Genomic DNA, 13453 nt, shown 5'->3' with positions numbered 1-13453 from the left:
GACAGCATCGTCAGAAGGAAAGTTGATAAAATAAATTATTGTATTGTTGTTTTGTATTGTTCGATACATATGCGTACCGAACCGAAAGCATTGTATCGAACGGTTCAATATCGATACGAGTATCGTTGCACCCCTAATATATATATATATATTCTTTGCTGATTCCTTGAGCATGAGTTAATTGTATCACTTATGTAATATAATTAATTCAAATTTATTAATTTAAATGACTATAAATTTGTATTATAACTCTTTATTCTAAAGTATTACCCCATCCATCCATTCAGATAGCAGCCTACATGTCCAGGACACATGTGGAGTATTCCTGGGGGAACACAAAGACATTCCTACTGAAATACTCTATAGTCTTGAGTCTACTTGGGTCTCCCTAATCACCCCCATCCTACAAACTTGATAAAGCCACAGGGATTATACCCATATTTATAAAATATCTTTGGTATCGAAATATATCAGCAAACAGTTTCCACCATACTGTTAACATTTAGATCTATCAAAATCTATGGCAAAATGACTTTTTGACTTGACCTCTGTGAACACTTCCCTACTCAGTTTACTGGTTCGGCCACTCATTTTGGGTCACCTGGAATGAAAAATAAAGTCTGTTTTGTAAAACGTAACCATACTTTTATTATGGGGGGTTATTTGTGGTATGAAGCTCTGCATTCATTGACCAACAATTTGTCAATCATAGCTCAGTAGCCAACAAGCACGTGGTTTCACAGTCAGACAACCCCCCCTCCTCGTAACATCCGGAGGGTTTTGCAACAGAGATTTTAGCAGGACTTCAGAAACCAGTCTCTGATGTCACAGTAGCTACATCCATCTTTTATTCTTTCCATGCTAAGAACACAGAAGCCATAGAAAAAGAACGCTATGTAATAAAGTTAAACCAAATGTCAAAAATAATCAATCTATCCACTGCAGCCACTGTTTTTATTGTATTTCTATGCTTTTTTCTCTTTGTGGTAAGCTTCATCGCTTCAGCCTTATACCTTTGCACGGTATCATCAGGCTACAAAAGTTGGAAGTTTGTGGGGGTTCTGGAGGTTGTTTGCATTGGTTGCATACAAAAAATCCTTAAATCTGCTTAGCCAAACACCTGACATGATTTGCACTCAAATTACTTGAAGTGGGTGAGACTGATTTCGAAACAAGTGATGTTACATACTTTTATCAGTCGGTTTGGCCCCTATCAGTCCAACCATATCTCACACAGTGCTTATGAAGTATATATCTTAAAAGTGAAACTCTCAAGAATAATTACTACAAAGTATTATTTTTAAGGTGAGGGGGCTTTGCTTATCTTTGGATAATGATTTGTAACTTTAAGAATAAAGGACTGTTTGTATCACTTCAGCTCCAGCTTGCGTATACTGCGCATGTTAAGTCACTGTAGCAATGTGAAGTGTGAAAATAGTTATTATTAAAGTAAGTTTATCCACAAGACAAAATAAAGTATATTGGATCAGAAATACAAAGAAAGCTCCTCTGAGGATTTTCAGTTTACTTTGGCACAATAAGAGCAGCAAAGAAGAACAGCGATAAAGTCAAGTGAGCAGTTTTACTTAAGATTGAAAAAAGACTCATGAATTTAGACAAATTATTAGAATTACTGTCTTTCTGAAGCACATGTTCTCATTTTTGTTCTCAAAACTTTGTAGCTTTTGACTTTTTGCTAATTTATCCATTGTTTATGCTATGTACAGTGTACCCTTTCTATAGTCTTCATTAACCGCATTTCATTTTAAAGGTGTGCGTTAAAAGCTTTCCACAGGGTTGATGCTATGTGCCCAACTGCTGGTCCAGTCTTAAGACAGTATTGCAGGTTCTTGTTCTTATCCTCTGCGGTCTCCATGGAGGTATATTGGCAGACGCTGTTTGCTCTGTTAATTAAATTTCCTCTTTGCAGCAAATGAGGTCATATTCCACCATTGGTGTAATGTGTCTCTCATGTACAACAAAGAGAATGCAGAGAGTCCAGGAATCTTTACTGAAACAATCAACTATATCATTGTTTGTCTGTGGATCTATATTTTTGAGGAGCATCACCATGGTGAAATCTGATGCCACTGCTTGTGGTTTTTATTGCTTCAATTTTACAGACAGTTGGGATTAATGTCAGTCTCTATAGCTTCCAGGAAAAAAAGGGCAATAATATAGGAGTCCTTTCTATTATTCTGTGGCTATACAGGATGAAATAATTTGTTCTTAACTCAGCCTGCAATGCTGTTAAGATTGTTACTGTATGCCATTTAAAACACTATTTATTCATCATGATTCTTGTCATATTGACATACTTAGAGATGCTCTCCGGGGTGATTGTTAGTACCAGAATGATTTTTCAGGCCTATAAATAAGAATATTTTCTTCTCAGATAAGGATGATTTTGACATACACTATGTCCTTATAAACCTGGAAATGTACACACGTTTGACAGACACAATCAGGGTTAGGAAAGGACTCCGCTGAATTTGTAGATGCTGCCATAGCTGAATACCACAATAAAAGACATATTCTTCAACTAAGAAGAAACAGTTATTTCCTTTAACTGGAAGTGCTCACTTCCATTGAATAAGTTGGACTGCAAAGATAAGTAAAATAAAAGTGGCAATCCAATTACACAGCCCAGGAAATTTCCATTTGGATATAATTTTCTGTCTTTAGCCATGTCTTTTTTTGTTATAAAACACTGAGGTTGAAATGAAATCACAGGCTTTTATTTACCTGTTCCTAACCATTTAAAAAATCCAGGACCTGTATTACGCAGATATGACAATGTCATTTTGTTGAAAATCATTTTGCGTGTTTTAATTAGTTTAAAATTCAGCATGACAAAAAAGAAAATAATAATAATAATAATAATATTTGGGAGCTAAAAAAAAAAGGTCAGACAAGTATAAATTTGATGAAATTTAAAATGTGTCAAAACAAACCAGTTGTGCATTTAGATTTTTTTAACACTTGACTGATTGGAATAAATTATATTATCAAATTGCTTGAGAGGAGTATTGGTCTTGAGCCAATCAAAGTCACAGGCACCGCCTGTGGTAAAACTAACAGGGTGGTTTTACTCATGAGTGAAGTAAGAAGAGAGCATAATGCTCTGTACTGCCTTCACCACCAGTGGCAGAACACTTGATCACAGGGAAGTTCAATCATATGCATTTACATAACAATACTCCCACTAGAGACTACTGATGCATACATGACTGGTGTAGTAGCATTGTGGCTCTGCATTATGAAGCAACAATGGGTCTGACATGGGCAAAGCAAATAATAAAGAGACGGTCTTGGCAACACAATAAAAGTGTATTGTCTAATGAACAAAAGTATCAACTCCTCCTCTTAAAATGAACCATGCAGATAGATGAAGGAAAATGTAAGACTCTAACATTTCAGAAAAACTTTTTAAGAGTAAAGCTTAGAAGTTAGAGAATCCTTAAAATAGATAGATCTAATAAATAGATTTACTGCTTAAGGAAGTTTTAGAACACCGTTGTCTCGGTGTGAAATATACAGTTATACACTTGCAAAAACTTAAACAGTCTCACTTTCAAGAATAAAATAGCCAACATAACCAAGGATTATGAGCACTGTGAACATAGTGTAGTTCTGCTTTGAAATGTGCTATTGCTGCACTTAGAATAGCTCAAGAAACACATTCCAAAATTTCTGCAATAACTGGAAACAAGAGAGGATTTTCCACACCTTGTAATCTCTGATGTCACAGTGATGTGTCCCTTCATAGAGAATGGGGGTGAAAAAATGTAAAAAGGTCATAGAGAGAGCAGCTTGGGCAATTTTCTGGTCATCAGACTACATTTTCTGGCTTTGAGACTAAGGACTAATAAAAGTATTTCCCATTCACTGACTCCCCTTCAGGCTATATGGCTGTTCTTTGTTCTCTTACCAAATGGTGTTTAGGATCAAGATGGTCGAATGTGCTTTACATCATGACTGTATTGTGATCAAAATGTTTCCATCTAAAACCTTAATTTTAATAAATACAGTGTTATAACAGTGTTTTACTCTTTGTAGAAGTGATTTATACATGGTTTTCATTGTCTTGCTTTTATTATGTGGATGTTCAAAGAACGTAATATTTCCCTAATTGAAATTAACGATAGTAACATCGTTAAAAAATGCCAGTGTAAACATAATAGAGAGAAAGGCGGCGATAACACTGTGGGCTCACAGCTAGAGAGGGGCCATTAAAATCTTAGCAGGATGCATGAATTAATTAAGCAATATCTTTTAAGCGTCCCAAAACTTCTTAGCTATGGCCCTCGTGATATATTCCACCTTAATGAATAAAGGGAATATTTTGGTAAACAAACCTGAAAGTTACTTTTTAGGGATTTCACAGTGGAATTAGACTTCTGTCTCCCCCCCCAAAAAAAGTAAAATACAATATAAAAACCATTATGTCAGCGGATTATTTGTCTATTTAAATAAAATGACATTTATTTGGTGTCTGTGATTGTACAGTAAAATCAGTGAGCTACATCACTGGTTGACATGCGTCACACCAGACAGCCACTAATGTTAATTTAACTAATGTACAAGTCTGCACTCGTGTAAGACTCTTGGGCCTGTGCCAGTATTCAGTCTATAGCACTGACTAAAATATAATCCGTGACACCAGCATGTTTTTGCACATTTTAAAGAGACAGAGTCCAGAGTTCAAATGAAATCCACTGCGAAAGATCACTTATACGGTCAGCACAGTCTATCTTCAATCCATGAATTTTACATATGAGACAGGACAACAGTTTACTAGTTTTTAAGTACAATTTAAAAAACGATAAAATAAAAAACAATATAAAAAACAAGAATAACATTCAAGTAGCTTTATAAACTAACACAAATATATGATTTTGGGATAGTAAGTTGTACTTGTTTAATTAAATGTTACACGCTACTGCTACACCAAGCATAACTGCCGATAAAATATATTTAAATTATGTGTTGATTTGAAGAAAAAGAAAATCTCTTCACAGCAGCTGAATATATACCGAGATGATTTCCCGTTGTAGTGTAGTTTTTGGTCAGAATGACACTGAGAACACATGGAAGATTAAAGAAGCTGATAGGAAGTCTCTATTAAATTTGCATTAACACATTGTGTAAATCTGCTGATGATTGCCTCGCAGAGACCCTGTGGTTCAGCGTGCCATCCCCAGCTTCTGTACACTGGCCAGATGGCCACTTCAGAATGAGATTGACACAGTGTTTCAAGCTGATTTCATGCTAACTCTCTGGAGAGGGAGACAGACCATCCGCTCTGTTGGGAATCAGGATTACAAAATAGCCAATTAAAAAGGAAAGTGGTGAAATCTTGGCCTGATAAGGTGGAGATTAAATCGGTTATAGTTTATTAGGCAAAATTACTTATTAGAAACTATTCCTTTCCAAACAGATTTCCATTACCAGCCCAACTCCTTTTTATCTGCACTCTTTTATCTGATGGCTGCACTCTGTAATTATGAATCTTCCAAATAGCAATTATGACACCAATTGGACAGCATTTCCTCATACATTTCATTTATTCTCCATTATGGCCTTGAAATACTGAACATCTTGAAAATCTTCTTAGAAGAGAACAGCTGCACCTGACCTCACTTCTACATAGAAAATGCCATTGAAATTATGGTGGAAATGATTTAAAAGAAGAGGGGTCTCGTTTCATTTGTTACCATTGAACCCTAAAAAAACAATCATGTCAGATTTCTGTCCTTATTTTTCAGCATCCATCATGTGCCCACCCGGTGCCATGTGTAATTACTCCTAGAGAATGGCTGAGCAGATGCGAGGGCTGTGGGTGAGACTGAATCAGGAGGCTCCAGTGGGTCCCTCCGTCCCTGGATAACTGGTGCTTGCTCTGCTTTGGAGGCATCTGTGCAGCACCTGTGGACAGAGCAGCACCCCACCTGCTACCAAACATCAGCTGTCTGTTTTTCCTCTGAAGCCGTGGGCCTCCCCTACAGCCTGTCTTCCAGGTCAGCCAGGTTCATGAGAAAGCCCACTTTAAGCTTTTCTCACCTCCCCCTCGTTCTTGAACATTAAAGATCTCCTCGGCTGGTCTGAGGTTGATCTGTTACCTGGGACATCCTCTGACCCCTATGCTGCCAGGCCTGCTTCCTTTAACATTGTCAATCTCACCATACCTGGGAGCTCTGCAGCGATTGGCCAACTGCAAAACACACAGGCAGTTTATTATACCTTCCCTCTTTGCTCAAACCAAACACTGAGCTCATATCTGAAGTATAACGGCGGATCCCTTCATTCTCTTCTAAGGACCTGGAATAGTCGCTGAATCAGATTGATATAGATTGAATTCTTACCCTGGCTATTGTGAACAACCATTTGTATTCATGAAATCAAAGTATTTACCTCAGAGATGAGCATCTACTATGTATTGGTACATATACTGGAAGCTGAAGTGTTGATAACATGAAGCAATAATACCCGATCGCATTTCCATCTCACCTTTCATCTGAGAATCCTAAAGCCCTTTACTTTGGGTGGTGATAACCAATCCTCTACCAGTACAATGCACATGAAAGTAATTGCAGCAGGCAGATGAAGATTCATTAATTATTTTATTTTTGTAGAAATTAGAGCAGTGTGATCTTGACAGTGAATTTAATACCTATACGTGCAAATGCTATGGCACATATTATTTTTTAGCATCCACTCCAAATTGCATTTTAGCTGAATATAATGATTTCCATCAGGAACTAAGAAGCCTTATCGAGCGATTAAAATGAAAAGGTTTGAATTTTCATTGGATTTGGTGGAGCATATTTAAAATCCAGGAATGAACACTTTAAATGGACGTCTGACTGTTGATATTTACGGATCATCATAAGGATTAAATTGACAAAAAAAAAACAACAACAATTGTGCAGCCTGTTTGTTTGGGGTTTTTTTTTAAATAATGGAGTATTATGAAGCTAAATTTGTCAAAATTACGCATTATGTGCAAAAAAATAATCTGAAAGAAATCTTTCAAACAAATATTGAAGGGAAAGTGCTGTTGCTGCACTGCATTAGCATCAGTGCCTTGGAGCTAGAGAGTTTGGCTAGTGGTTGTTGGCAGGTCTTTAAAGTTACAGTGTTTTCAGTCCATCAGTCTGTTGGCCACATTGGTTTAATCTGTTGTTGGCATATTCAGAAAAAATGCTTCAGCTGTTCTATCAGTTCAGTAAAATGGCTTAATGAAAAACTGGCATTGTTTCATTGTGCCATTCATGGCATCGCAGCATATGTGATGCTGCTGCCTTCAGTAATTTTCATATGCATGTTCATATGTTACTCTATATGGAGAAAATAAAGAGGAGGGACTTCAGCTGTTGGAGCAGAGGCTCTCTGTGCAGATATTGCACAAAGCGCTTTGATGAGGGATATTGGGAGACCCTATTTGATTTCATTAGAAGAAAAAATTAGATGAAAGTCTTGATCTCAGAGGACACTTAGCAGTGCCTCTGGCAAATTGACAGACATAATACTGTTTGATTTGCAACTAAAACAGAACAGCTGACTAACAATAAACGTATGTTACAAACAGAGCATTTGGTTAAACAAATGCATGCCTTGTACTGATTAAAAAAAACACAAGTGGAGTATCACATGACTGACAACTAACACACCACTGTGCCTTTATATGCATCGATGTTGCCACCCAAAACATCTACTTTACCACATATGACAGGCAAAAATTATTGGTATTGACAATAGTGCTATTTATAATCAACATAATTATGTTCATTTGTTCAATTTTTTAATCATTTGTTTGTTATATTATTCAAAGCTATTATAGAATTAACAAAACTGATGGCATGACCATCAAACTGCTCTGGCAGTGGCAAATATTTACACATAGTAATCCTCCAAAAGAATCAATAAGCATCCCTTCTATATCTTTCCACTGAAACAATAATTGCAGATTTTCATGTGCTCGGTAACACTTTGATGTGGTACATTTTTAAACTAATGGTCCATCTTATGCATAGTGGTCTTCTGATGAACACAAGTGTGCCTTTTTGCACAATTACCGATCACATTTGCCAGCCCCTGGCCTACACGGAGATCTGTTTTCACATGGCGTTCTGGTCTGAGTGGCTGTCAGGGTCTTCTTTATTCATCCGTAGCTGACAATCATACTTTATTGAGAATGGAAAAGTGACGGCTAATTGATTTTACAGTGATACCGATGGAGAGACAATGAATGTGCCATCAATTCAATCCGCTATTTAATGGTTCCAATTTAGTCTGTAAATGCTCACTAAACTAATTTCACTGGGTGCGCCAATCTGAAAAGCTATCATATCTCTAATCTCCTCCTATATATTCATAAGGAAAAGGGAATTTAGCCAATTCCAAGGTGTGGAGATGATCTGTTAGTGCAGTGTAAATGTTTAGAACGTGGCAATTGAGTTCATTTATAAGGATATGAAAAGTTTTATTGGCAGGGTCAGTGAAGTGGAACTGTTGGATAATAGGCAGTTACCGAGAAGTGTTTGAAGGCTATGAAGCATAGAGATGTAGGGAATAAAATGCCGGGACATACCGTAATCGGAAGCTAAACTGAAATTCTGAAACGGCACGGCTGTTAGATTCCCACTGATAAAAGGTTCAGTGGCAGAGGCCATTGCTATTCAACCATCTATTTATTTTCCTCTGTGCAAGCTCTTCAATTTTGGCCAAAAGTGGGAGGCAGTGAGCCGCATATGCCAATGTGGTGTGAGATGGTGATGTGGATGCAATGGGCTCTATTTTTCCATCAGAGCATTTCCCAAACCCAATCATCATCGGATATGGCTTTGACTTCACAAAGAGAACAGGATGTTAATATGGCTATTCTCTCAATAAAGGGAAAATACACAGTAGTCCTTTAAAGATGAGTTCATTCAATTCACAATACAATTCAGTGCCCATCAGTGTGACCCCAATACTTCCTTTCCCTCTCCTATCATCTCCCTTCTTTTCAGCCCCCATCTCCCTGTTTATTTTCCCCCCTTGGTCTTACATAAACCAGCATACCCACATGTTTTATGTCTATCTCCTCTCCTCTCTATTCCTACCCTCATCCTCCTTTTCTCCAAGGTCTTGCCTTTGTTACATCTTTCCCAGAATTGCTTTTTTTTGTTTTGTTTTTGTGAGATATGTGCGATTGAGGTCAACAGCTACACTGTTTTCTTTCTTTCTTCTTCCTTTTTTAGAAAAAAAAAACATTTTCCTTTGCTTTGAGTTTCATGTAACCTGGATAGATTTCAGCAGGGACACCTCTGATCACATCCTGTCACTATGGAGAGATTCCACCCACAACCCCCTAGAGTGACATGCTTTGCGCTATAGCAAAGACCATTCCCACCCCGCTGCTGTTTGTTTACGAGCTGCCGTTTAGACATCCATTTAGGCTATTTGAGCAGTAATGTATGTAGGCCTAAATAGATGGAATCAAGGTTTTGAAATTGATGTTTGCGTGTTTTCCAAATGAAGGCCTAAAACGAGATCCTCTTTTGACCTTTCCAGATGATTGCACAGAAAACCAGAGATGATGATTCATTGTTTTTGCTTTTTTTTTTTTTTAATCATGAATGTTAATAAAATGACGAAGACGTGTTGAGTGATGTCCCAGCGGATGTACATAGAGCAGGTAACTTTAGCAATTAGTTTGCAGGAGAGTATTCCACTTTGGGATGTACAGACAGCGTTTGTGTCAGAGCTTCCTGATTAGTTTACGGTGATATTCCTTTCGGAGGAGGTAGCCCCACATGCATGCACACTCCCATGAGGAAGAGATGTAAATATAGTAGATATATTATTGCCGTCAAGACAACACTTGCGCCTGTAACTGGCCTTTCTGAGTCTGTCAAACCGCCATGAAATATTGATGAAAACCCTCTTGGAAAACATTGTTTTTTGTCAGAGGTACCACTCCATAAATTATTTCAGTGACTGTAGATAATGACGGACAAACAAATATATGACTTTGATAAATATAAAACACGGGCACATTTAGACTAGTTTTTGTATAATTTTTAGGTTAAATGTTTAATCCTGCACATCTTGTAGGCCGCCTTTGGTAATTTCACCGAGGAGCAAAAATCATTTCTTTATTCATAAATTAAAAGTGGAATTTAATAGGCTTTTCTTTCTTTTTGAGGGGCTTGATTAAAATATCCATTATGAGATCAGTTCTTTAGTTTCTGTGTTGTGGATTACTTTTATCTAGGCAGACATAAATTATGAAACTCTGCTCTGCTCTCTGAGGTTATTGCCTAAAATGTATCCTTTGTCCCATTATTTTCAGTCATATCCCTGCAACATTTATCCCATAGCTTTGATTTCATTCCCGCCTGTTTCATTTTCTCATGATGTTAACACACCATGATTAAATATCCACCATTAAATTTTTATATTTAATTCATAGCATTTTATTTTTCTCGCTTGGAAAGTTGGCCACTCTTATATTTGTCCAGTGTGATTTGCACAGTTTTATGGGAGCCAATGTAACTTGGAAAGTGGCCTACAGTTTGTTGATGAGAGCGATGGCACCATGACCTGAATTAGAGGGCCACTGTTGCCAAATACAGATGCTGTGACAGAGGCAGGGAAAATACCCTTAATCCCCGACAAACAAGCATCTTTGGCTGTGGGTGTTTTTTTGTGTTTGGTGGTGAAACCATGTGAGGGCCGGGGTTAAACAGAGGCTCCAGAGTAGCCAGGGGAGCCCAGCTCAACACAGATAAGGGTGATCATGCTGAAAATGACTTAGGTAAGACCCCTATCTCTGGATACCCAGCTAGAACAAGCTTTATCAAGCCTCATCCTGATCTAGATCTTAAAGACCAAACTGCATGAATTCTCCCAGCAGAGAGGTTATATAGTAGGGGCAATGGATGCTTAGCTTCTTTCAGAAGGAGGGCTTACCTTTTGCCAGATGGGCGCTGGGGCTGCCAAGAGAGGTCATCTTCAACTTACAGATCCGACTAATTTATCTATTTATCTATTTTTTTCCCACATCCCCCCCTGTAGAGTTTGGCACTGAAATTGACTGGTTGGCCAAGAATTTTAATTTTACATTTGCAATCTGTCTATGACAAGGTTTTAACAGGACAATAATGCCATGTTTGATTGGAGAGGAAAAAAAATTAAAGCAGTGTTATTGTTGATCCCTGCTGAGATCTGGTTTTAGCTGCCTCTCCTGTAATTTCATTTCAGTTTAAAAAGATGACAGTTGGTGATTGGAGGCTTTTACTTTCCATTATATCCTTCTGCTTTACTTGGAATACATCGTGTGCCAAAGCACTTGGCTCAGGTCATCTGAGTGTGTGGTGCTTAAGAGCACAAACCTCATTTTCAAATTTATTTCAATAGTGGAGAAGAGATAACAGTGTTTCAGTGAATCAAGAGTATTCCCTTTCAAATCACATCATCCAAGTCCCAACACACTTGACTCTGGATTAGAAGAACCAGATTAAAAAGCTCAATTTAATTAGAGTGAATGGATAGATCTACCACTTGAAAGAGCAATAAGTAAGGTCCCACTTATAGAGAGATATCTGCTGGCCCGCTGAGGTCTCTACACCCCAGGTAAAATTGAAGATGTAATCTTTCCAGTGCAAGAATAAACTCCTCTGGCTGCCAGCCGGGGATACACAGTGCCTCATGATGTGCCTCGCTTTCCAATCACAGGTTGACGCCTTGTAGCCCTAATGTAGATCAATTATAGGGCAGAAGAGTCACTGTCACATATGATTCACAATATCAATTTCATGCTCTTGGAAACTGTTTGGCAAGTGTGTTCCCTCTTTTTACATCTGCTAACCAATCGGAAGGAAACATGTCAACGTGAAAGACAATTTAATGGTGTGACAGTTAACCAGCGACTGCAATGTAGAGGAGATTTTCCCAGCAGTCTCTGTCTGTCATGGCCTGATATTTATTTATTTGCTGCATAGCCCCACACAAATAAAATGTCACATCTCATTTACACATCCCACCCTTTTGTGATGCAAAGATTCGCTTTAAATGCTAACTGAGGGGACCGCTCAGGCTGATTAAAGATCCCTTGAAGAATGCTCAAATAATACACAGCTGATGTTTATGGAGGGGACAGCGAAGATGTTTCAGCAGTGAGCAGCCACAAATTGTTTGCTGAATGAATGTCAGTGAATAAATAAGTAAGAAACCTTGCAAAACCTGCGCTTCAAAATGAGTTGACACTAATTTGATGGCTGGGAAATGGAACGTTTATTGCTTAAAGAAAGACAGTGTAGAAAGCAATTTTTGTATTATGGCAAAATGCCACAAGAGAACATTAACAAAATCTTATATTTTTTTATCAAATACAAAGCTACGGTCATTTAGGCTAGCTTATTTTAGCTTATTTTAGCATATCTTAGCGTAAAGACGGGAAACAGCCGAAGGATGTATCACGGCTATCCAAACAGAACGCAATATGTCTACCTGATTATCTACAAGTCATTAATGAGCATCTTATTTTTCAGTAAAAACAGTTTGTGAGAAAATTACAAGTTGTTTTTTTTTCATAGGAGGCAAACAGTTGTAAGTACAGCTAGCAAGAGATGAAGAAACAGCTGCGAAGCCCCCAATAAAATGGCAAATTACCTTTTTTGTTTTGATACATATTAAACATAATGCAAGCACACATACTTGCTTTACATTTTTTCGCTGAACCTAAATTAACTTTCCCCCCCGTTTTTAGCACTTATTAACGGCAAGTTAAACTAATAATTTTTAGCAAATTTACAAGGCAGTCGCTCATGAAGAAAGAGTACAAAAGTTTCCTACAAAATGGCTCATTATTGCTTTAATAGGGGTATTTTGTCAATATTTAGATAAAAATCTGGCTGCCTTATTTGAATCAGGAATAGTACCCCACAGACATATCATGCATTATCTCTGGAGAACCACCCTGTGTACACTGCTCTCACAGATTCACATAGACAACAGAGGCCACTGATTTCTATGTGCTTGGATGAGGCCAAGCGGTTGTGCTCTCAAGAAGAGGACAAGATGCTCCCCTCATCCTTGGAGGCATAGGTTTTGAAAATAAACATGCAGCGGTGCCAAAGCCATTTCACATTCTGAAAAGGCGACAGTCCACTAATCTATGAATAGGGCTCCCAGGAACCCCAGTGACAAATGTTATCTCAGCATGGCATAGAGGGTTCAAACCCATTCAGCCCCCGACTCACAGGCCACTGCTAAGATTATGTCACCATAATCCCTAAGCAAGCTTTTTGTTGCCTAGATGGGCAGGTGATTCTATGTGTGAGCAAAGCAGTACTGCAAGGGCAGCAAGGAGAAATTATTATTTATTCTTGGCATGACAATAGAGGTTTGGACAGTCAGAGTGTTGTCATATTGTATGTACACTGAGGTTTGGGGAGATGTAATT

The sequence above is a fragment of the Rhamphochromis longiceps genome, linkage group LG4, assembly GCF_057381845.1.
Source record: "Rhamphochromis longiceps isolate RC_006_pf linkage group LG4, R_longiceps_female_GT1.1, whole genome shotgun sequence".
NCBI classification, from domain to species: domain Eukaryota; kingdom Metazoa; phylum Chordata; class Actinopteri; order Cichliformes; family Cichlidae; genus Rhamphochromis; species Rhamphochromis longiceps.
The sequence above is the reverse complement of the archived record's forward strand: the minus strand, read 5'-3'. Positions refer to the sequence as shown.